The sequence below is a fragment of the Lithobates pipiens genome, unplaced genomic scaffold (assembly GCF_037356315.1).
Source record: "Lithobates pipiens isolate NorthernLeopardFrog02 unplaced genomic scaffold, aLitPip1_a1.2 Scaffold_22, whole genome shotgun sequence".
Lineage (NCBI taxonomy): Eukaryota > Metazoa > Chordata > Amphibia > Anura > Ranidae > Lithobates > Lithobates pipiens.
The window spans coordinates 203688725-203712911 of NW_027507784.1; positions in this window are offsets into that span (position 1 = coordinate 203688725).

Sequence of the window (24187 nt, forward strand, 5' to 3'; positions counted from 1 at the left end):
TTGATACATGTCCCCTGGGGCAGGACCCAATCTCCTATTCTATATCGAACTGTTGTAACAACGAAAACGAACGAAAATAAAGCATTTATTTATGTCGGATTTTCGTTTTTCGGATTTTGTGCTTTCGTTATCGTTTGTCAAAACGAAAACGAAAATAGCTGAAATTCGGACGAAAATGCGTTCGGACGAAAACGAATGCACATGTCTAATATTTAGAGAAATGGCTGATTTAGAGGACTTTCAGAAGAAATTGCAGCTTCCAGAAGTGAAAATACTAGACTGGCCTAAGGATTTTATTAGAAGGAGATAGGAGGGAAATGGGGGCTGAGGTGGAGGGGAGGGGGAGTGGATTGGGGGGGGGGGGTTGGATATAGGTGGGTAAAGGGTGGAAGGGGTGGTGAGGATAGGTGTTGGGAGGGAGGGGATGTAGGGGGGTATAATGGTAATGGGTAGAAGGAAGTAAGTCGAAAAGGCAAGAAAGAGTCACTAAATTGTATGGATGTATTATATTTGGTATGTCACAGGCCTTAATAGTAATAATGAATTTGTTAACAAGATTATTAAATATACACATTGGGGTTGGTTATGTTAATTTAGGGTTAATAAAACACTATTGATATGGGAGGTTAATATATAGTTTGGATATGTTAGATATGTAGTGGTATATCTAACCTTAATTAAACACTTAGTAATGGGTGTGTAATATTACCCCCTCCCCCCTCCCCCTTTTTTATTTTTTTTTTCTCTCCCCCTCTTCACTACTCTCCACCATATCCCTCTCTCTCCCCTGGTTTATTTTCCTATGGTCTCCTCATTATAGTTGGAAGGGGAAAAAATAGCTCAAAGCTTGATGGTAAGATGGAAGATGTATAAATAAATGATAAGGCAAATAGATGTCTATAGAAAAGGAGAATAATTCGAATAGGAATGGAAAAATAGCACTAAACGGCCGAATGGTAGTAAAGTTACAGTATCAGATACCCCCTCAATAGGGACCTTACCTAGGGTAAGATAGACTAGTATAGTCAATAATTAGGGGATAAGAGGTGTCAAAGGGGTGGGTTGGAGTATATGTGGGTGTAAATTTTAGGGCGAATGAGTGGTAATGGATTGGGTAGGATAAGGAAGTAGATTGGAAGGTATTAAGTGATATTTGTGTTAGTATAGTAAGTGTTTACGTGTTCTTCTTATTATTTTTTTCTTTTTTTTTTTTTCTTTATGGGAAATGTAAGGTTTTGCTCCTTTTAATGTCAGAGGTCTAAACTCCCCCTCTAAAAGAAATCAAATATTTAATTTTATGAATAAACAGAAAATTGATATAGTGCTATTTCAAGAAACACACTTTCGATCAGATCACATACCTAAAATAAATAATAGAAATTATAGTCTGTGGATACATGATACATTTCCTTACTCTAAATCAAAAGGTGTATCGATTGCGTTTCATAGGGATATACCAGTCCAAATAATACAAAAATATGAAGGTAAGGATGGGAGGTTATTAATAATAAAACTTAAGCTGTATGGAAAAATATTTACAATAATAAATTTGTACCTTCCAAATTATGGGCAAATAGAGACAGGAATAAAAGCCCTATCAGACGCAATGGAGAAAGCTGAGGGAATAGTAATTGTGGGAGGCAACTTTAATTTCCTGATGGATATAAAAAGGGACACTACAAATATTAATATGCAAAAAAAAAAGAATAACATTAAAATAAAGGAATTTAAAAATGTCTTGAGAAAATACCAGCTAACTGAAATATGGAGGGCCCAACATCAAATGGAGAAAAATTATACATACTATTCAAATATTCACAACTCATACCACAGATTAGATTATTTTTTTGTAAATAGGGAAGGTTTAATAATGAAGCCAATATCAGAGATAGGGGGATTTCTATGGTCAGATCACGCCCCAATATATCTAGAGTTTGCAGTAATTGCGACAAAGAAAAGGAGTGGGATATGGAGATTGAATGATAATCTAATCAAAGATAATAAATGTGAGGTAGAGATACAACAAACTATAAAAGAATTTTTAATAACTCATGAAGGAGATGAAACATCATTCCCAATTCAATGGGAAACATTAAAATGTGTATTGAGGGGAATATTCATCAAGCATGGAGCAAGAAGAAAAAAAGAAAAAATATTGAAACAATCTCAATTGGAAACAGAGATTAGAGAATTAGAGGAGTTACATAAGAGGAGTATGAAACCATTTGATAGAATAAGATTAAAGGAAAAACAAATGGAAATGCAATCAATGCTTGATGAAGAGTCCCTACAGATAAGAGACAAAAATAGAACACAGTGGTATAAGTTCGGAAATAAATCAGGGAAAGTGTTGGCCCGAACATTAAAAAAGCAGCAACCCTTAAGTTACATAGAAAAAATTGTAAAACCAAATGGGGAAATGACATATGACCCAGTGGAAATATCTGAAACTTTTCATACTTACTACTCCAAGTTATATAATATAAAAGAAAATCAGGAATATAAGGAGAAAGGGAATAAGGGTGAGGCGATACGAAACTATATACGGGAAACAGCGGTACCCATGTTCTCAATAGAAAAAATTGAGGATCTGGAGCGTGAAATCTCAATAGAAGAAATAGAGCATGCAATCGTAGAACTTGCACTGGGAAAGAGTCCAGGCCCGGATGGGTATACCGCTAGATTCTATAAGACATTTAAGAGTTTAATCACGCCTATTCTTAAGAAAACATATAACTCTATCTCTCAAACACAGCCATTTGCAGTACAGAGCACGGAGGCCCATATCGTATTAATATTAAAGCCTGAAAAGGATCAATCAATTTGTAAAAACTATAGACCTATATCTTTGACAAACATAGATATAAGAATATACTCTAGGATAATAGCGAGACGAATAACAGAAATTATATCAGATCATATAAATTTGGACCAAACGGGTTTTATGAAGGGTAGAGAAACAAGGGATAACATTATCAAGACATGTACACTGATGGAATACGCTCAGAGAAATGCCATCCCTGCCTGCCTTCTGGCTATAGATGCCGAGAAGGCTTTTGATAGGGTGGGATGGCAATTCTTGGAGGAAGTATTGAGGCAAATAGGAATGGGACCTAAAATGCTAGATAGGATCACTGCATTATATAAAAATTCAAGAGCAAAAGTTAGGACAAATGGGATGTTGTCAGATTATATAAAGATATCAAATGGGACTAGACAGGAGTGTCCCCTATCCCCACTTCTGTACGTTATGATAATGGAACTTCTTATGGAAGCTATAAGGGGAAATACGGATATCAAAGGGATTGAGGTTAAAGGTAAAGAATATAAGATGGCTGCATATGCAGATGATCTTTTATTATATATAACTAACCCTATAATTACAATACCAAATGTAATAAAAGAACTGGAAAGATTTGGGCAATTGAGCAACTTTAAAGTTAATTATGATAAATCTGAAGTAATGAACATCTCATTGGAAGAAGGAATGCAAAAGATAATACTAAATGATTTCCCATTTAAATGGAAACAATACGCGATTAAGTATCTTGGAATATATATTCCAAGTGACTTAAAACTTCTACAGGACATGAACTATAATAAAGCAATTTATAAGGTAAAAAAACTTTTAGGAAAATATGATAAAACAACTTATTCCTGGTTAGGGAAAATAAATATTATAAAGATGGTGATACTACCAATTATGCTATATATTTTTCAAACGGTCCCTATTATACCATCAGGAAAGATTATGAAGGATTTAAGAGAAGCTGCAGAAAGTTTTATATGGTCGCATAAGGTTCCTAGAATAGGAAGAGAAGTATTAATAAGAACAAAAAAAAATGGAGGACTGGCAATGCCTGACTTCTCCAAATACCTCCAAGCAGCGTCAATAATGAGAATTATAGATTGGCAGCATAATGCAAAAAATAAACAATGGGTAAAGCTAGAAGAAGATATAATAGGGGCTAGAATAAAACATCAACCATGGATAAAATCTAATTTAAGACCAGAAGAAAAGGAGTTACCCATTTTTTTAAAAACAACATTAAAAATTTGGGATGATATAATAAAAAAAGGAAATCTCTCCTCAATGAGTGGCCCTATGACCCCATTATTTGCCAACCCCGAATTTAGACCAGCACTAAAAAGCAAAACATTTCTTAAATGGAATATGGAGGAGCATGAGCGAATAATACAAATCCTGATAGATGGGAGAATGCCAACGTTTCAGGAAATGGGACATGAATATAATAATAAATGGCTGCAATACTCTCAGTTGAAAGCATATATAGATCCATTAATGATAAGTATCAATAGACAATTAACTATATTCAAGCAAATAGTATTAAATAAGGATAAAGCAAATAAAAAACTTTCTAAGATATACAATCTATTACTCCCCTATGGTGATATTAAAAAAATAGCAGCAGTGAAAAAATGGGAGGAGGAAATAGGGAATGTGTTGACAGAGAAGGAATGGGAAGGGATATATGGAAGAATACATAAACTATCGGTAGCAATCAAGGACCAAGAAAAAAACTATAAAGTTGCAATAAGATGGTATAGAAGCCCAGTAGTAATGAATAGAATAAATAAAAGGAACCCTGAAACCTGTTGGAGATGCAAAATAGAAAAGGGTACTTTAAAACACATATGGTATAGCTGTTACAAGTTAAGAGATTTTTGGGGTAAGATAACAGAAATATATCAGCGAGTGACAGGTACTAGGATAAACATAGATATAATGATAGTACTATTCTCTCTCACACCTAAATCATTAACACAGAAAGAGATAGAGTTTTTGCACTGTATGACTACAGCTGCAAAAGTTGTAATAGCGCGAAAATGGAAAAAGGAAAATGCTATAATAGAGTGGAAATGTGAAATGAGTGAAACACACTATATGGAGAAGCAAATAAGAGAAGAAGGATATGTGGAGAATCCGATTTCAAAGCATTGGAAAAAGTGGGAGGAGTTTTGCACCTCAGGGATCCTTAAGGAATATTTGTAAGTGAGGAAGTGAGGAGCGATGGGGTAGGGGGGAGGGATGAGGGCTGATTTATATATATATATATATATATATATATATATATATATATATATATATATATATATATATATATATATATATATATATATATATATATATATATATATATATATTTTTTTTTTTTTTTTTTTTTTTTTTTTGAGAAATATGTAGTAGTTGATGGATGTTAGGTATGTTGATGGATGTTTTGTATGTTTTATAATTATAAAGAAATAATAAAGAAAGATTTGAAACAAAACCAGTGCATTTGAGGCCACTTGGGAGCCCTGGGCTAAATACATGGGTATCACTCTCATCCCTAGTTTACAAGCTTTACAAATTTACTGCCCCACTCCCCTCCTATTGAATGGTCCAACTCTCTACCTCTCTCTCTTCTCTCTTCCTACTACTCTCTCTCCCTTCCCTTTTTCACCATACACTTTAAACCATCTCCTCATTCTAAAGCCTTGTACACACGGTCGGAGAATCCGTCGGAATGTGTCCTATCGGGCCGTGTCGTCAGATAATCCGTCTGTGTGTGGTATGCATCGGACTGATTCTGTCCGAATCTCCGTCGGACCCAATTTTCCAACATGTTGGAAATATTTCCCGACCTACTGGGCCGGTCGGACCTAATCCGATCATGTGTAGAGCATTTTGATCGGACAAGTGCCACGCATGCTCACATTCAAATTCCGACATGGAAGCGCTCGTTCAGGTAAAACTACTGCTCGCAAGCGATATAGCACATTCGTCACGCTGCAATGTTAAAAATTCATTCATCAAGCGCATTCTCTTGTTCTTTACAATGCTGCAAGAACCAACTTCTTTTGATGCTAATAGTCACACACACTTCTCCCGAACGGATTTCATTACTCTTTTTTAACCTTTTCAGCAATACAATTTTAGTTTGCGTCACATCTACACAATTTTAGATTTGGTTTATTCTTTTTTTGATGGTTTTGGGGGGGGGGGGATTCCCTAAAAATCTCCTTTAAAGACACTTTGCTCATTTCTCCTTATTTTTTTTTATTTTTTTTTTGTGTAAACTTACAACAACAACATTATTCTATTTTTTAGATTTTGTTTTTCTTTTTTAATCTACAGGAGGTTGTTTAGTGTTGGCACCCCTTGTTATCTATTTCACTTTGTTTTTTGGAAATGTACCTGCCTGCTCACAAATAAACTGGCCTTTTGGAAGGAAAACACATACGCAAGTATTTCATCCAAACAAAAAATACCTTTATTTCAGTGTCAGTAACAGATAAAGAGAGAGGCAGCAATGTTGAAACTGGGGAGATTTGTGAAGCCTTGGGCCCCCAGGGCACACATCAACTATTTCAACGCAAAAATTGGTGGCCTGAGGAGTACATATCTGAGGGAGAGAAGTCTGGTCCCGAAGTCCATGAAACCCGGAACAGCAGCAGATGACATCTATGTTCCCAGACTGTGGTACTACAACAGGCTGCATCTTCTGTCAGACCAGACTAAACCCAGGTCATCACTCTCTGGTCTTCCTTCCACGCTTCCTTCCAGGCTGTGACTGTGGTGCTGGAGGTGTGGCAGAAGGAGGAGGAGGAGGAGGAGGAGCAGGGGCATGGGCCAAATGACACAAGTGTGTTTCTGGTGTCATTTGGCCCAACAGACCCGTGTTGAGGGTTTGGAGAATAACCTGCTCACACAAGATCTGTTGCCCCTGCTCCATTTTCTCAAGCTTGCATGCAACCAAGGCGGCAAAGGCCTCTTGGTAGGTGGGTTTGGCTTGGAGTGCCACAGAAGCCTCACCAATCAGCCTCAGGGCCGACTCCTCAACATTCCCCCCTTTCTCACCCTTCTGCGTGGAAGGCGGAGGGGAGGGACCTGGCATTCAGTGAGGCTCCTTTGGCTGCCCACCGCCTGGCTGCCGCTTACCCCGCCTCCTCCTGGCAGCCACTTTCCACAGCCACCTCCTGGCTGCTGCATTCCACACCCTCCTGGTCCTGGCTGAGTTCTTCCTGTGTATGAAAAAGGGACATAGTTTGAGTTTTTGGTTCATCAAACACACACAATTTTCACATCAACACTGTTGCAAATTGTTAACCAATAGAAAAGACTATCATTCTGAGCCCAGCATTTTTCTTTCTTGTCCCAAAGGTTTTGGCCACTACTGTCTATTGATATGTGAAACACTTTCAAAACTCACCAATTAGGGAGCAGAAATCAAGTTAACATCATTAATTTTGACTCCACAAATATGTACAACAATACTATACCTGGCGTCGGAAGACTCATCAGGTGTGGAATGTAGCATAGATGGATGCGTGGAAGGAAGAGTAGAGAGGGATTCTCTGGCCTTAGCCTGGTCTGCCAGAAAATGCATCCTGTCATAATACCACAGGGTGGGGACATAAACCTCAGCTGCTGAAGCTCCAGATTTCATGGACTTCAGCACCTTATTCCTCTCCTTCAGATATGTACTCCTGAGGTTCCCAATTTTCTTTTTGATATATTTGTCATCTGCCCTGGGGACCACCGGCTTCACAAACTCAACCAGTTCCAACAGTGCTGCCTTCCTCTTTGGCCTGTTACTATACAAAGGGTGCGTGTTTTGCCACTGGATTGGCATGCCTCGGTATTTATCGATGAACAGAGGGAGGAAGCTATAGTCATTAAACCCGTCCATAATGTCTGCAAGACACAACACAAGACAAACCCTAATGTCAGCCTAAACTCCACTAATGCAGGCCTCAATCTAGAAGCAGTGTAGCCTAGTGATGTGCCAAGTTCAAAATGTTACCTTCGTTTGCGCGTTCGTCACCTCAGCTTCTCCCTCTGTTCACAGATCGCACGGACGACACACGCGTGTTACGTTTTATACACAGTGCGCATGCGTGCAACTCCGCCCGCCCCTGACGTTCTTTCCAGACTATTCCCCGCCCCTTCACTTCTGGCGCAGTGGGGAGAGCACATGGCGGAGAGAACACAGGCACTAATAATTACACTAACGAGGAGGAGGGTGAGGAAAGCCCGGAGCCTGAAACGACCCGATCCAGGAAGACAAGATTTAAGGCCGCAAATATGTCTTTTGGAGAGATGTTGGAGATGGGCAACATATTGAACAGGACCGACTATGATGGAAAGTATGGACCTTACCCAAACCCAAATATCAGAAAGGCCAAGATCATGAATAAAGTTGTGAAGATTCTTCTGCATAATTTTGGGGTACACCGATCCATGGATCAACTGAGAAAACGCTGGTCAGACCTGAAACTGAGGGAGCACGAGCAGTACATAAGGATCAAGCGTGTTCTTGACAAAAGTAAGTAGTTGTCGTGTGTTCATATGATTATTATTGCTTGCATACTGCTCCATGTGCTTTGAGTTCATGTTGTGCATTTTAAAATGGCCACTTTCAAGTTCGTGGTTTCATTCATTCGTAGGAAACATCGTTCTTCTGGTAAGTATTCTAGCTGAACACAGTGTCCCCAATAATGTTATGACCTTGAAGCTCGGCCAAAATAAACAATTGAACAACACTTCCAAACAATGTTTCATATTGTTAATTCTTCCCTCTGTGTGCTAATTCTTTATTTTTTCAAAATCTCATAGGGGAGAGAAGACTCGGCAAGTATGAGGACACCAGGGACCCCACCCCTCACATAGAAGGACAACTTCCAAAAGCACAAACAGAGGAGCAGGAGGAGGAGGAGGAGGAAGAAGAGATCATGCAGGTTGGGCAAATTGTCACCACAACAGGTGAGTGTCGGAGAACACAGCTTCCGGTAAGCTCATCAATGTATGTCACCATATTTATATGACATGTTTTTTTTTTGTTTGTTTTGTAGGTGATGTGGAAGATTTCCGTTTTACCAGTGAAAGTGCCCAGATCGGGGAGATAATGGGGTGCAATCGGGATTGGGAACATATCCTGCAAAACATCAATGATGTTAATTGAAATTTGAAGAACATCATTGATGTTTTGGGGAGAGTGTGAAACACCCCAAACTAAATAGGGTCTTATTTTTGGAATTTTTACTAACAAAATGTTGTATTTCTCAAAATTCAAAATTTGGAAGATGCACAGAGTGTGTAAACATGCATTATCTCCCTTCATGGGGGATCAATGTACGTGTTTTGTGTAAAGTGTCTGAGATGAAGGGGTTGCAGCCACAAAGCATGTACATTGATCCCCCATGATGGGAGATAGCACATGTTGACACACTGTGTGCATCTTCCAAATTTGGATTTTTCAGGGGTGACACTCCATGTGATGAAGGCAAGATCAGACCAGTTTGTACATAATCATGTCTGATATTGTCTTCACTTTTCAAAGTTGAACTTTGTAAGTTCCTGTGTTCTGTATTTTACAGTTAGATACATGCCTGTTTACACAAAAACAACAATTAAACAAAATTTTTAGTAAACTCTGTTTTGGAAACACACAATTTCTTGGTTGGTTGTAAAAACCTTTTCAAAACGCACATGTGAATGTGGTTGGATTAAACAGTTAAATTAGCAACAATGTGTGGCCTCCTTTTTCATGACAGCAAAAATGTATTTGGAGTACAATTTAAGTTTGTGCTGAGAAGGAGTGTGATTTACTAAAGGCAACTCCACTTTGCACTCCAAGTGCAGTTTCAGGTGTACTTTTGCAGTGCACTTGTAGTGCATAGCGGATGTGCCTTTACTAAAAAAAACACCCACAGTGATGTGTAAATTTTGACAATCATGCCATTTTCCTGCCATGGTGCTGAAAATGAGCACAATTTTGGTCAGTAATGCACTACATACATTAGTTACCAAAAATGAAGGTGTGTGTGTAGCAGACCCACAACATAATAACATTATCTGAAGAAGAGACTGTCCCCTTATCTCGCTCTGAACTTGGGTTTGCACTGTTGGTGAAAAAGGCACAACTTGATAAAACCTAATTTTACCTAGGAGACACCTAAAACCAAGCCAAGCAGTAAATGAAGGAGTTTCAGATCAAAATTTATTTTTAAAATGCCGCTCAGACATTGTCTGGCATATCAATGGCCCCCCTACCCACAAAGTAGTCCATGTATTGTGTTCTAACCTCATGGGCGCTTTGGGGGGGCAAGCCAGGATGAGCATGTTGAAGTCCCGTGAGGTTATCTGCATTGTCCATCAAGTCTGCTTCATGTTGACCAACTGAGACCGCATAGTGCGCAGAAACTTTTTTCAAATAATTGTGAAGAACACAGCACGCCAGCACTATGTGATTCAGTTTGTATTCCACCATGTGAATAGGCGTAAGAAAAAGGCGGAACTGGCTGGCCAGTATACCAAAAGTGTTCTCCACCACTCTTCGGGCTCTGGACAGGCGGAAATTAAAAATACTCTGGTCTGGGGTGAGGGTCCTTATGGGGAAAGGCTGCATCAGATAGTTCGCCAGGGCAAACGCCTCATCCGCGACGAAGACGAACGGGAGTCCTTCCTGATTCTCCTCTGGGGGTGGCAAGCCCAGACTACCACTCTGGAGACGCCAGTAGAACTCCGTCCGGGAGAACACTCCACCATCCGACATCCGTCCATTTTGCCCCACGTCCACATACAAAAACTCATATGTTGCAGACACCACTGCCAACATCACGATGCTATGAAACCCCTTATAATTATAATAGTACGACCCCGAGTTGGGTGGTGGGACGATGCGGACGTGCTTCCCATCTATTGCTCCTCCACAATTGGGAAAGTCCCAACAACTGGCAAAGTGGGAGGCCACAGTCTGCCATTCCTGTGTAATTTGACCAATCAACATTCCAAGCAGATTACACACAAATATTTTGTGACTAAATTAGTCAAACATTTTGGGAACTGAGTATTTAAAGCCTAAAGTCTAATGTCCCCTTATGAGAGTCATCACCCCCCCCCCCATCCCCCCCATCTGATGGGCCCTTGCTAAAAAATGAGGGGGGGATGTTTAGGACAGGTAACCCTCTCCACTTGATTGAGAGCTGAATGGCTAAATAATGTGTGATACTTTGGGAAGCCCCTCCTTAGTTACACTATTGGCAGCCCACGGGACAGGTAAGAAGTGTCATAATAACAAAAATTAACCAAAATGTAAGCACTTTTTGACATTCTGATATTACATATCCAGATAGTTAATAGGTTAAAACCAAAAAAAAAAAAAAAAACAATTTGAAAGTATTGAGGCAGGCCCTTGCACTACATGCTTAGGTGAATTCATCCATAAATGTGAGCATCAAAATGGTAGGTATAGTGTGTATTGAGTTTGGTAAAGTCATCAGATAGAGGATTGCTATCAGCTGAGCTAGCAGTTGGGGGGAGGGGGGTTCCTAATGAGTTTGGCACAACCCCCCCCCCAAAAAAAAACACTCTGCATGAATTGAAGCACACACATCACATTTGTAGACATTTTAGGGGGTGTTTAGGGTAAAGCAATACTATGGAGCTGACAAAAGACATTGTTAAGTGACTAGAATATAGTTTTATGGGCCAAAAAGAGCATGGTGGGGAAGTTAGTGAGGCAAATATGCCTGAGGACATAGGGGCAGAGCATATGAATTAGAGCATATTGCAATGATGGAAATTAGGGAATGAGGAAAGAAATACAAGACATTAGCAATCATGAAATACATAGAATGTGATGTTAAAGGATAAAACTTACATTCATATAGTCCTTCTGCAGGACCTGAATGATGGCAGAACAGGTCTCTGGAATATTGATCCCCAGGGCCTGGGGGGAGATGCCTGTAGAGAACTTGAGGTCCTGAAGGCTTCTCCCAGTCGCCAAGTAGCGCAACGTGGCGATGAGCCTCTGCTCCGAAGTGATGGCTTGCCGCATGCAGGTATCCTGCCTGGTGATATAAGGGGTCAGCAAAGCCAGCAGACGGTGAAAAACGGGGTCCGTCATCCGGAGATAATTCCTGAAATCATCAGGATTATTCTCCTGGATCTCACGGAGCAAAGGCATGTGCGAGAACTGGTCACGCTGGCGCAACCAATTCTTGGTCCACAAACGCCTCCCCTCCCTGTTCATGGACCGGGCCTGTGTCAAAGTAACAACCCCAACACGAAGCCCCTGCACAGCAGAAACTCTACGACGAGTATGTAGAGGAAACATGGTTTGAAAATGGTCGGTTGGTCAGAACGGACACCAGAAAGCACAGATAAACAGCAAGGCCTGAAAGAACGACCTGAATAGCAGAAGCAAGCAGACAATAAGAAATGCCTTTCAAAGCGTACTATACCAAGATATAGTCCACAATGATCAACAAATACTTACTGACTGCACGCACTGATTATCAGATACGCAAAGGCAAGCACAAACTGAAGAGCTGTAGCGATCTGAATCACAAATCTGAAAAGCGTGAATCGTCTCTCACCAAACTTCTACTAACACGCGATAGACACGAGATCAGCAGAAGGAGCCCAAAGGGTGCCGGACGTGGTGCTGAACTTCCTTTTTCTAGTCCCGCCGTACACGGCTTACGTCACCGCGTTCTTGGCAACCGCTAAATCAGACAACTTGGCCCGACTGTGTGTATGCAACAGTTTCGGACACAATCCGTCGGACTAAATCCAACGGACAAGATCCGACGGATTTGGTTGGCAAAATCTCAGACCGTGTGTACGTGGGCTAAGGGTTCCTTTGGTACAACAACCTTTAAGACGACCCTCCAAAAAGCCTTTACCCATAGGATGTGATGTTGTGGTAACAATGATTCCTTCCCCACAGAAACGTTTGGTGAGAATCCTCAGCCAGTCTCTCCCACGAGGGTCTGGGGGGTCCGTTCCCCCGGCACAGCATGTTCCCCATAGGCAACAAAACTAAAAACTGCATAACACATTTAAATGATAGCTCTGGATCCATGTATTATTGACATGCTGACTTGATAAAATAGTCAAATGTATTCTGTTCAGAATTATAAAGACAGTCTTAGAATTGCTTACAATATAGTAAGCAGATTTAATTATACAAATTGGCTTTATTTGTAATAATACACCGATATTGTTAAACTAAAATGAAAAAGTCAAGATTTTGAGAGAGCATTCAAAAACAATTACTGATTTCTTACCAGATAAGTCATAAGCAGAAGAACATCTTGTCACTAGTGGTTCTTTAAACTGTTGTTTGTGGCACTTTATATTCAGAAAATTAACAAAATTAGGCTGAACTCAGTTTTTAACATATTTTCTCTGATGGACAGTTAACATCTGTTGGCATTTTGCAGCCTTAACACATCTGATGAAGAAAAAAAAATGCTTGCGCATACCTAATGATTAATTACAGTGTCTCATAGATAGTGACTGTTCATTAAACATATTGTTCTAAACTATAGAATGGTAATATGTTTTAAATTACTAGTATGACTGCTAATTTTCATTACTAGTGACTGATTTATGTTTTGCAAATAAAAAGTAATGCTCACAAACTCAGGATATCTGAAGGTCAATAAATGTCCATATGACTTTATCAATATGTTTTTATTGCTCTGATATGATTCAATTTATTTTATTTTGCACTTAACATTTACAAGATTTTGCCCCAATGAATGTGAAAATATATAACCTGTATCTGCTAAAGGCGTTTTGTGTCAGGAAATGGAAATGAGCAATTTGTGCAACATCAGCTCTTCTGGGAGAGAACACAAATCAGGGTCTTAATTAGGGTCAAGCCGAATATTACTGAACATTACTGACGTTCAGGTGCCAAATCCAGACCTCATAGAAGTCAATGAAAGCTAAATGATAAAAACCAGTAAAGTCCATATTCTAGCTAATAGACAAGATATGGGGGTCTGGGCACTGCTCTGGGGAGCATTTATCAGAGCAATAAAAATTTGAAAAACTCTGTTTGGCAGATCCAGAGATAATATTGATGCTAAAAGTGAAACCTTAAAAATACAAAATTATTTTAAATAAATGCTTAGGGATATCCTTAACATGTCCGTGAAGTGGCACATCTAAGCAATGGGGTTGATTTTCTAAAGCTAGTAAAAGCGATATGCACATACATGCAAGGAAATCACCCCTCTGGTAGTATACAGACAAAGTAGTTTTTTTTTTTTTTTTTTTAAATGTGTGTTTATTGAAAAAAGATTTTTGAGCAAAACAAAAGAATTGCAAATATGTTACATTAGTCATCGATATTGGCAAAACATAGCATTGGCATCATCTTTCAAGTTACAAAAAAGTAAAAGAAAAACATATATAAGTACCATACAGGAAAAAAAGGAGGGTACACCATGTAACTGTACACAATGATATTTGCATAGTGAAAAAGAAAGAAAAAAAAACCTGATATGTGGGTGGGGGGGGGGGGGGGCAGACACTGATATGATACCCCCAGTAGATTGCCTTAGAGAGGATTGGCGGGGTGCGACAGTGAATTCTGGGTTGAATGGGGAGTTATCCCAGGGATTCCCATATCTTAAAAAATGTAGGCAGAGAATCTTGAACTACTGTCGTCATGTGTTCCATCCTACGCATCTGTGCAATGGATGAGACTACTTGAGCTTGTGTAGGAGGTATAGAAGATAGCCAATGGGCCGGTGTTATTCTTTTGGCAGCTAGGAGTATAAAGGCCATCAGTTTTTTAGCATATTTAGGGATACCTGGGACTGGAAGGCCCAGTAAATCGTGTGTTGGATTCAGCGGGATAACTCTCTCCAATACTGATTGGAGTAGGGATTGAACCATAGACCAGAAAGGTGTGATCAGTGGGCAATCCCAGAAGATATGGTAGTGCGTACCCACATCCTGTAGGCATCTCCAGCATAGACGGGATAGTGAGGGATCGTATTTATGTAAAACTTCAGGAGTCTTGTACCAGAACATCAACACCTTGTAGGCTGTCTCTTTCTGCTCCACACATCTCGAGGCTTTGGAAATGGAAGTCCAGATCTCCTGCCACTGAGGGATAGATATAGAAGTGGGTAGAATCTTGGCCCATCTCTGCATATAGAGATGAGATTCCAACGTTGGTGGTAGTGAGTCATGGAGAATCCTGTATATAGAGGATATGAGACCTTTCTGATGAGGACCCTGGGTACATAAGACCTCAAAGGCATTAGGTTTCTCTAGGGTCATGGCAGGAGATATGGAGCAAAAATAATGTTTAAATTGGAGATAAGTAAAAAAAAGGACTGTTGTGGAATTTCAAATTTGTTTTGAAGGTCCGGAAAGGACATAAGTTTACGGGTCACTGGGTGGACCAGGCGGCGGAGTTGGAAAATGCGACCATGGAGTCATAGCCATAGTGGAAAGGCTGTCAGGTATGTCTGGGTTGCAAGTGACATTTAAAAGGGGTGGGCATGGGGAAGAGAGAGAGAACCTCTTGTGGCATTTTTTCCAAATGGATAAAGTAAATAGCATTGGTTCTAGGCGTATGTGTTTAAGTTGTGTCATAGAAGAGGATAAGTCAGACCATAACATAGAACAAGGATGCACTCATCTCCAACTCTGCCCATCGACTTGTTGCAAAATATGATGACCAGGAGACCATCGCTGATAAGTGAACCACGTAGTAATACTTTACAATATCTGGAGCTCCTAGACCTCCATGGGAGGGCGGAGCAAAGACAACTGTGTGGGCAATTCTATGTGATCTGTTTCCCCATATAAATTTAGTAAAGGCCCGCTGAATATTTCGAAGTTGAGACATAGGGAGAGCAATAGGTAAGGTTTCGAAAAGATACAAAAACTTTGGGAGTATAGCCATTTTGAGAACATTTATCCTACCTAAGGGAGACAAAGGACAGTCCATCCATTTACGGAGTAGACTGTGTGTTTCTGAGATTAAGGAGAGGAAGTTGGCTTGGTATAATGTGCGGTAAGATGCTGTTAAGTGTATGCCCAAATATTTGAGTGAACCAGAGCACCAGCGATAAGGGGAAGTTGTTTTGTAAAGAAACAAGAAGTGGAGGGGGGATGTGAATGGGAAGGGCTTCAGTCTTAGCTGTATTCACTTTATAACCTGAGAGTTTGCCGAACGTATCTAATAGGACGTGCAGGTTGGGGAGTGAAGTGTGTGGTTTCGTTAGAGTGAGAAGTATGTAATCCGCGAATAAAGACAGCTTATATTCCTTCCGTCGCAGAGAGACCCCGCTTATATCTGGACTCTCCCGGATGAGTGCAGCTAAGGGTTCAAGGCACAGAATGAATAACAAGGGGGAGAGGGGGCAACCCTGTCTAGTACCATTGCTGTGTGTAAATGTTGGAGATATGAAGGATGGCAATTGAACTTGTCATGTGGGACGGGGATAGAGGGCCTGGAGAGCCGATACAAAGGAGCCTGAAAAACCATAACACGCAAGTGTGGCAAACATGTAGGGCCAACCGAGCCTATCAAAAGCTTTTTGGGCATCTAAGCTGAGAATAAGGGCGGAGCGAGAGGTTTTATCGAGCAGGTCAATTAAATCAATGGTGCGTCTGGTGTTGTCACCCGCTCGCCTACCTAAAACAAAACCCACCTGGTCATTATGAACAAGAGTGAGAATCATAGAGGAAAGTCTGTTGGCTAAGATTTTAATAAAAATTTTATAATCTGAGTTGAGTAAGGCTATGGGTCTGTAATTATCTGGTAGAGATGGGGGTTTGCCGGGTTTCAGAAGGATTGTGATATGTGCGTGTAGAAACTGTGGATGAGGAATGTTCCCCTTTTGTAAGGAAGAATAGAGCTTTAGTAAATAGGGACTCAAGATTGGGAGGAAAGTTTTATAATATATATAGGGTAAGCCGTCAGGATCAGGGGATTTGTGCGAGGGCAATTCTTTCACGACTGTCTCTAATTCTTCTGGCGAGACAGCCGCGTTTAGGGTAGCTACCTGGGACGGTGATAATTTTGGCGGCTTTAAAGGGGAACAAAAAGAGTCAAATTCCTCTTGGGTAAATAGGTATTTAGGGTCGGAGGCCAAACAGTTGTACAGCTTATCTTAAAATGTTCCAAAAACTTTGGACATTGTTAATGGGCAATGAGACGGGGTACCATCAACCAGAGAAAGGAGCTCAGGATAAGATTGAAAAGGACGTGGTTTAAGCTTGTTCACCAGCATCCTATGGGGCTTATTGGCAAACTCATAAAATTTCTGTATTGCCCAGATTAGGGCCTTGGAGCATTTTTGCATATCCAGGGATTTTAAACGTTCATGAAGGGAGGTAACTTCGTGCAGGCGTGTCACCGTAGGGGAGGCCAGAAGTAAAGTTTCTGCTTTTCGTAGCTGCAAGTGGACATCCTGCCTCTGAGCTGCAGAGTCTCGGGTTCAGACGAGAGCCGGCAGAGATACACACGCCTCTAAAGAACGCCTTGTGGGCTTCCCATAGGGTGGATATCTCCGCTACAGAGCCCTCATTTAGATGGAAAAATTCTGATAGATTTTGGGAAAATTGTGCCTCAACGATGGGGTTGCGGAGAAGAAAGTCATTGAGTCTCCAATGACAGGTTCTAGGCGTGGAGCAGAAGAGTGTGAGGTCAAGCTGAACAGAAGCATGGTCTGACCACGTTATGGGGTTCAGTTCCGACGTGACTGCCGATGTCAGTAAGGGTGCTGTTACAAAGAGGTAGTCTAGTCTGGAGTACATCTTATGTGGGGGGGGGGGGGAAGAAAATTGCCTGTGGGTAGTGTGTATAATTCTCCAGATGTCCAACAGATTGTGGGCTCTAATGAGTTTGCGAAATGCGGTGGATTGGTGTTCTACTTTAGACGAGGGAGTAGAGGAGAAGAGCATTTGTCTGTCTCTTCTAGGAGACATGGTCATGTTGAAATCACCTCCTACAATCATGAAGGGTTGGGCATATTTGCCTAAGCTGCCCAATAAGTCAGTGAGAAATTGAATTTGACCAGAGTTAGGAGCATAAACATTAATCACAGTAAGAGAGCGTGAGAGATAGTTGCAGTCCAGAATAATGTATCTACCCCGGGGGTCTATGAGCGAGGATTTTACCCTCAACGGGCATATTTTCTTAATCAGGATTGCAACCCCCGCTTTGCCAGAGGGATCAGAAGCCATGAAGGAATTTGGAAAGTGCTTAGCAGCAAATTTAAGGGAACCCCCGGGATGGAAACGAGTCTCCTGGACCAGGACTATGTCCGCAGCTGAAGATTTGAACTCCTTCAGAGCCAACCAGCGCTTGTGAATGGAGTTCAAGCATTTAACATTATAGGTAAGGACCCGTAAAGTCATCGTTATGGATTGGCATTAGTGTAATGTAACCATAACAAACACATACTGGCCAAAAATGCCCATATGAATTAACTAAGGGGTAAAAACCACCCAGGAGTCCACAGCCAAGGCCGTGGAACAAAAGGAGGCACACAAGGGGTTCCAGCTCATCTGGAGCGACCCCCCGCTGCCTTCCATCAATGACTGAATATAACAAAAACTGAACTTTTCTCTAGTCCAAAGGTATGATGAAAACCCATAAATATGGGTGTAAACACCCCAAAAATAGGTGAAACATGGTGACACGGGGGCCGAAGCCAATTCCAGCCAGGTTGTGGGGTTGAGTTCCCCTTCAAGGGGGGAGTCTGGGAAATGGATTGCGTTGAGGGGTGGAAACGTTTTTCTGTGACTTTTGACGAGCGGGGGTCTAGATCTGTCCTGGAATGGATGTGGGCTTAGGTGTCATAGGAAGAGGAGTGGGATCTTCGTCTGGGATCGGTGGAAGACCAAGGTTGCGGATGAATGCTTCACTTTCCTGTAGCTCCCTCATGGAGTATTGAATTCCGTCTTTCGTGGCCGATAAACGGAAGGGGAACCCCCATCAGTATGGGAATTTAGGATTCTGCAGATGTGTGGTCACAGGGCGAAAGCTGTGGCGTTTGGCGAGGGTGATTGGAGACAAGTGTCAGGTACTCACCAAAGCCGAAGTGCTGAGAGCAGCTTCCCTTGCAGCTGGGTGCACAGTACCCCTGAGGGAGGAACAGTGGTACAGGGCACAGAGAGGCACGGGTTGCCAGCAGGTGACTAGTATGCAGAAGGTCTTCTGAAGGAAGAGATCGCCCGTGCAGATGATCTTGGAACTGGTAGAAGTAAATGCCTGCCAGGGGTTCTAACACCTGGAGTGAAGGCCGAGGGTCAAACACAGGTATCAGTCCGTGAGACAAAGGATATTCCAGAGGCAGGCCGAGGGTCAAACACAGGTATCAGTCCGGGAGTCAGCAAGGCTACGAGCAGGAAGTCCGTTTAACAAGCCAGGGGTCAGATCAGGAGAGAATTAGAGTAGTCTTCAAGCAATCCGGTTCACAACAGGAAGTGGTCAACAGGAACAGGAAACAGGAACACAGGTGAGCTGAGGAGACAAACCAGCAAAGACACAGAGCACATTGATGCCTTTTATAGGCATGTCAGGCCAATCAGGTAAGGCCCATAGCCGTGTGCATAGGTGTGCACATGCGCGTACGACATTGTATCGTATCACGCATATGCGTGCGTCGTTGTGCAGCTCTTCCCGGAAGGCACACGGGGAAGTGCCGTCGTTGAAGTCTGGTGATTCTCTGACAGTGCCCCCCCCCCAAGGGTCAGCCTCTGGATGCCCAATCTGGCTGGTAGCTTGGGGTGTCTCCGGTGAAAATCCTGTATCAGGCGAGGAGTGTGGATGTTTCCTGGAGGGTTCCCAAGAACTGTCTTCAGGGGGATACCCTTTCCATTTTACCAGGTATTGGGTCTGTCTTCCCCTTCTTCGACAGTCCGTTATGGCTTCCACCTCAAATTCTTCCTCACCTTCGACTTTGACGGGTGGAGGTGGTGCCACTTGTCTTCTGGTGAAAGAACTTGGAATTGCTGGTTTTAATAGGGAAGCATGGAACACCGGGTGAACTTTGTACGAACTAGGTAGCGCCAGTTCAAAAGCTACTGGGTTTACCACCCTTTTGATCTCGAAGGGGCCAACGAACTTGGGACTTAGCTTCCATGACGGGTATGGCAATCTCAGGTTGGCAGAAGATAACCAAACCTTATCCCCGATCTTGAAACTTGGGCAACTCCTTCTTCCTCTATTGTAGTACACCTCGTAGTCTCTTTGAGCCTTCTTCATGGCCTCTTGAATCTGTAGGAAATTGTCCTGAATTGACTTTACCCGTTCTTGGACTGCAGGAGCGGAGACTTCAGGGACGGAATCTGGCAAGAAAGAAGGGTGGTAGCCATAGTTCGCCCAAAATGGAGTTTGGTTGGTAGCGTAATGTACAGAGTTATTATAGGCAAATTCCGTGCAGGGCAGGAGAGAAGACCATTCGTCTTGGGAGCAGGAGCAAAAGCAATGGAGGTATTGCTCTAACGTTTGATTCGTCCTTTCTGTTTGCCCGTTGCTTTGCGGATGGTATGCGGAAGATAGAGAGGTCTTGATCTCCAGTGCCTTGCAGAGATTCTTCCAAAATTTGGAGGTGAACTGAATTCCCCTATCAGACACGATATTGGAGGGGACACCATGTAGCCTCACGACTTCCTTGATGAAAATACTTGCTGTAGCCGCAGCAGAGGGAGTGCCACACATGGGTAGGAAGTGTGCCCTCTTTGAGAGGCGATCTACTACTACTAGGATCATGGTAAACTTGTCTGAAGATGGCAGATCCACAATAAAATCCATAGAGATCTCTCTCCAGGGACTTTCGGGAACAGGTAAGGATCTCAAAAGTCCCCATGCTTTGATGTTAGCCCCCTTATTTCGTTGGCAGATAATACAAGACTGGACATAGTTCCTGCAATCCTTCCTCCAACCTGGCCACCAGAAGGAATGATAGATCAAATCAGCAGTCTTCTGGACCCCAAAATGTCCTGCCATCTTATGATCGTCAAAGGTCTGCAAAATCCGGAGCCTTACAGAGGGAGGATTGAATATCTTGCTGTGTGCCCATAGTAAACCATGTTTCTTTTCTAGGGAGGATGCTGTAGTTTCGGAAATTTGATCAGTGGCTTGTTTAATGGCTGTTTCTAGGTATGGCTGGATGATTTGGAGGAAGTTGTGTGGAGACAGAATAGTTGCAGGTTCAGATGGTTCTTCTGCTTCTGGAAACATTCGGGAGAGTGCGTCCGCTTTTCCATTTTTGGAACCGGGGCGGTAGGTAATGTGGAAATTGAACCTGGAGAAAAAGAGGGCCCAGCGTGCTTGTCGGGGTCTGAGGCGTTTGGCAGCTCTGAGGTACTCCAGGTTCCTGTGGTCTGTGAAGATCATGATGGGTTGAGACGCACCCTCCAATAGATACCTCCACTCTCCCAGGGCGAATTTTATAGCGAGAAGTTCTCGGTCCCCGACATCGTAATTCCTCTCTGGAGGACTGAGTTTCTGGGAGGTGAAGGTGACTGGGTGAAGGAGAGCCTTTGGGCCACTCCTTTGGGAAAGAATCGCCCCTGCTGCGGATTCGGAGGCGTCCGCAGGTAGAGCCCGTAGGTAGAGCCTGTGCTCTCTGAGGATGAGGAGGACCATCCTGACGTGTGTTCGGTGTGTTTCTAGTGAGTTGGAGAAAATCAAAATATCGTCAAGATACACAATTACAAAGTTGTCTAGATACTCACGGAATATATCGTTGACGAGGTGTTGGAATGTGGCCGGGGCATTGCAGAGCCCGAAGGGCATCACCAGGTATTCAAAGTGTCCGAATCTAGACCTGAAAGCCGTTTTCCACTCATCTCCATCGCGGATTCGGACTAAATTATATGCTCCCCGCAGGTCTAGTTTAGTGAATACCTTAGCAGTTCTTAGGCGTTGGAAGAGTTCAGGGATGAGGGGAAGCGGATACCGGTTCTTAATAGTAATTTTATTAAGTTCCCTGTAGTCCACACAGGGCCTGAGTGAACCATCCTTTTCTCAATGAAAAAGATGCCTGCGCCAGCTGGAGAAGAGGATGGTCGGATAAATCCTTTTTCTAGGTTTTCATCAATGTAAGAGCGCAGAGCTTCCAATTCGGGTTCCGATAATGGGAAGACCCGCCCGAATGGTATTTCGGAACCGGGTAGCAGATCAATCGGGCAGTCATAGGGCCGATGGGGCGGCAGAGTATCAGCTTTCTTCTTGTCAAAAATGTCCAAAAAGTCATGATAAGCTGAATGGACATGCGGGAGATTGTCAGGACTAGTCTGTATTGTCAAGCAAGAGGTGGACTTGTGGGAGGTTGGCAGGAGACAGTGCTGCTGTGAACAGTAGGGAGAAGAAAAGCGTACTTCCTTCTTGTTCCATTTAATCAGTGGGTCGTGGGCTTGTAACCAAGGAAACCCGAGGATGATCGGAAACATCGGAGAATGGATAATGTTGAAGCGAAGAAATTCTCGATGGCCAGAATCAGTGGATGTCAAGATTGGTTCCGTTTCTTGGGTCATGGAACCAGAGCAGGGTAGGGAGCCGTCAGCCAGATGGATTTGAAGATGTTGTTTCTTAGTGCAGAGAGGGATGTGCAGTTTCTGAGCTAAAGTTAAGTCCATGAAACAACTGCAGGCTCCTGAGTCAATGATGGCTCCCAGCCGAACCTCCTCTTCTGCCACCTGTAATGAAATCGGGAGGACAAGGTGAGATTGGGTGAAACCCGAAATTTGGGAATTCACCGCAGCATGAGGTCAGCACTTACTGGGCCTTACAGGACAGCTGCACAGGAAATTACCCGATTCACCACAGTACAGACAAAGATTGGCTTGACGCCGACGGAGTCTCTCATCAGGGGTGAGCGGAGCCCAAACTAGGCCCAGCTGCATGGGTTCACTGTCAGCAGAGGAGGAAGGGACTGGAGCAGGTATAGGCAAGGGGGGTACCCGGGGTAGCATCCACGTGGGTTTAGATGACTGAAAGCGCTCAGAGCGATGCTCCCGTAGACGTCGGTCAAGCTTGGTACCCAACTGGACCAGGTCTTCTAAAGATGCAGGGGTATCTACCCGGGCCAGTTCATCTTTTAGGGTCTCAGAGAGGCCCAGGCGAAATTGATATTTAAGGGCAGCCTCGTTCCAGTCAGTGTCCCCAGACCATTTGTGAAACTCTACAATATAATCCTCTACTGGTCTTTTTCCCTGGGTTAGGGAGTGCAGGATGGCTTCGGCCATAGCGGTGCGTTGAGGGTCATCATACAGTTGTGACATGGCTACAAAAAAGGTCTCTACGGAATCGAGAAGGGAGCTCTTCTGCTCCAGGAGGTTATGGGCCCAGGACTGTGGTTCATCGGAAAGCAGGGAGATGATGAACCCCACCTTCACTGATTCAGAGTGGAAAGTCCGGGGCTGCAGGGCCAGGTACAGGAGGCATGCGTTTCTGAAAGCCCTAAACTTCTTTCGGTTGCCTGAAAAACGCTCAGGAGTAGGGACCCTGGGTTCCGGAAGGGTCATGACTACTGCAGGTGTAGCACCGCCTTGAGTCTGCGAAGCGGAAGAGCTGATGGCTGTAGAAGGTGAAGGATCCGATGGATTGGGAGAGATCGCCAGGTGCTGTAGACGACCTTCAATCTGAAAGTAGCCATCCTGGAGTCGTTGCACTGCCTGAGTGAGGGCTGCAACCTGCTGGCAGAGAGCCTCAAGAGGTGAGCCAGCTCTGTCGGCTTCTGACATGGCTGGTTTGTACTGTCAGGTACTCACCAAAGCCGAAGTGCTGAGAGTGGCTTCCCTTGCAGCTGGCTGCACAGTACCCCTGAGGGTGGAACAGTGGGTACAGGGCACGGAGAGGCACGGGTTGCCAGCAGGTGACTAGTATGCAGAAGGTCTTCTGAAGGAAGAGATGCCCGTGCAGATGATCTTGGAACTGGTAGAAGTAAATGCCTGCCAGGGCTTCTAACACCTGGAGTGAAGGCCGAGGGTTAAACACAGGTATCAGTCCGTGAGACAGAGGATATTCCAGAGGCAGGCCGATGGTTAAACACAGGTATCAGTCCGTGAGACAAAGGATATTCCAGAGGCAGGCCGAGGGTCAAACACAGGTATCAGTCCGGGAGTCAGCAAGGCTACGAGCAGGAAGTCCGTTTAACAAGCCAGGGGTCAGATCAGGAGAGAATCAGAGTAGTCTTCAAGCAATCCGGTGTGGTAAAATTTCCTGCGACTCATAAAAATTCCTCACCCCGTCACTTCCGGTGCGGCTCCGTCACTGTACAGCTGACGACGGGCCTTTACTGCGCATGCACCAAGTCCGTGATATTAACGGCGCATGCGCAAGCCCTTTATTTCAGCGGTGGTTAACAAAAATATACACGGAGACTTGCGGGTGGGCGGGCGGAGCTGAAC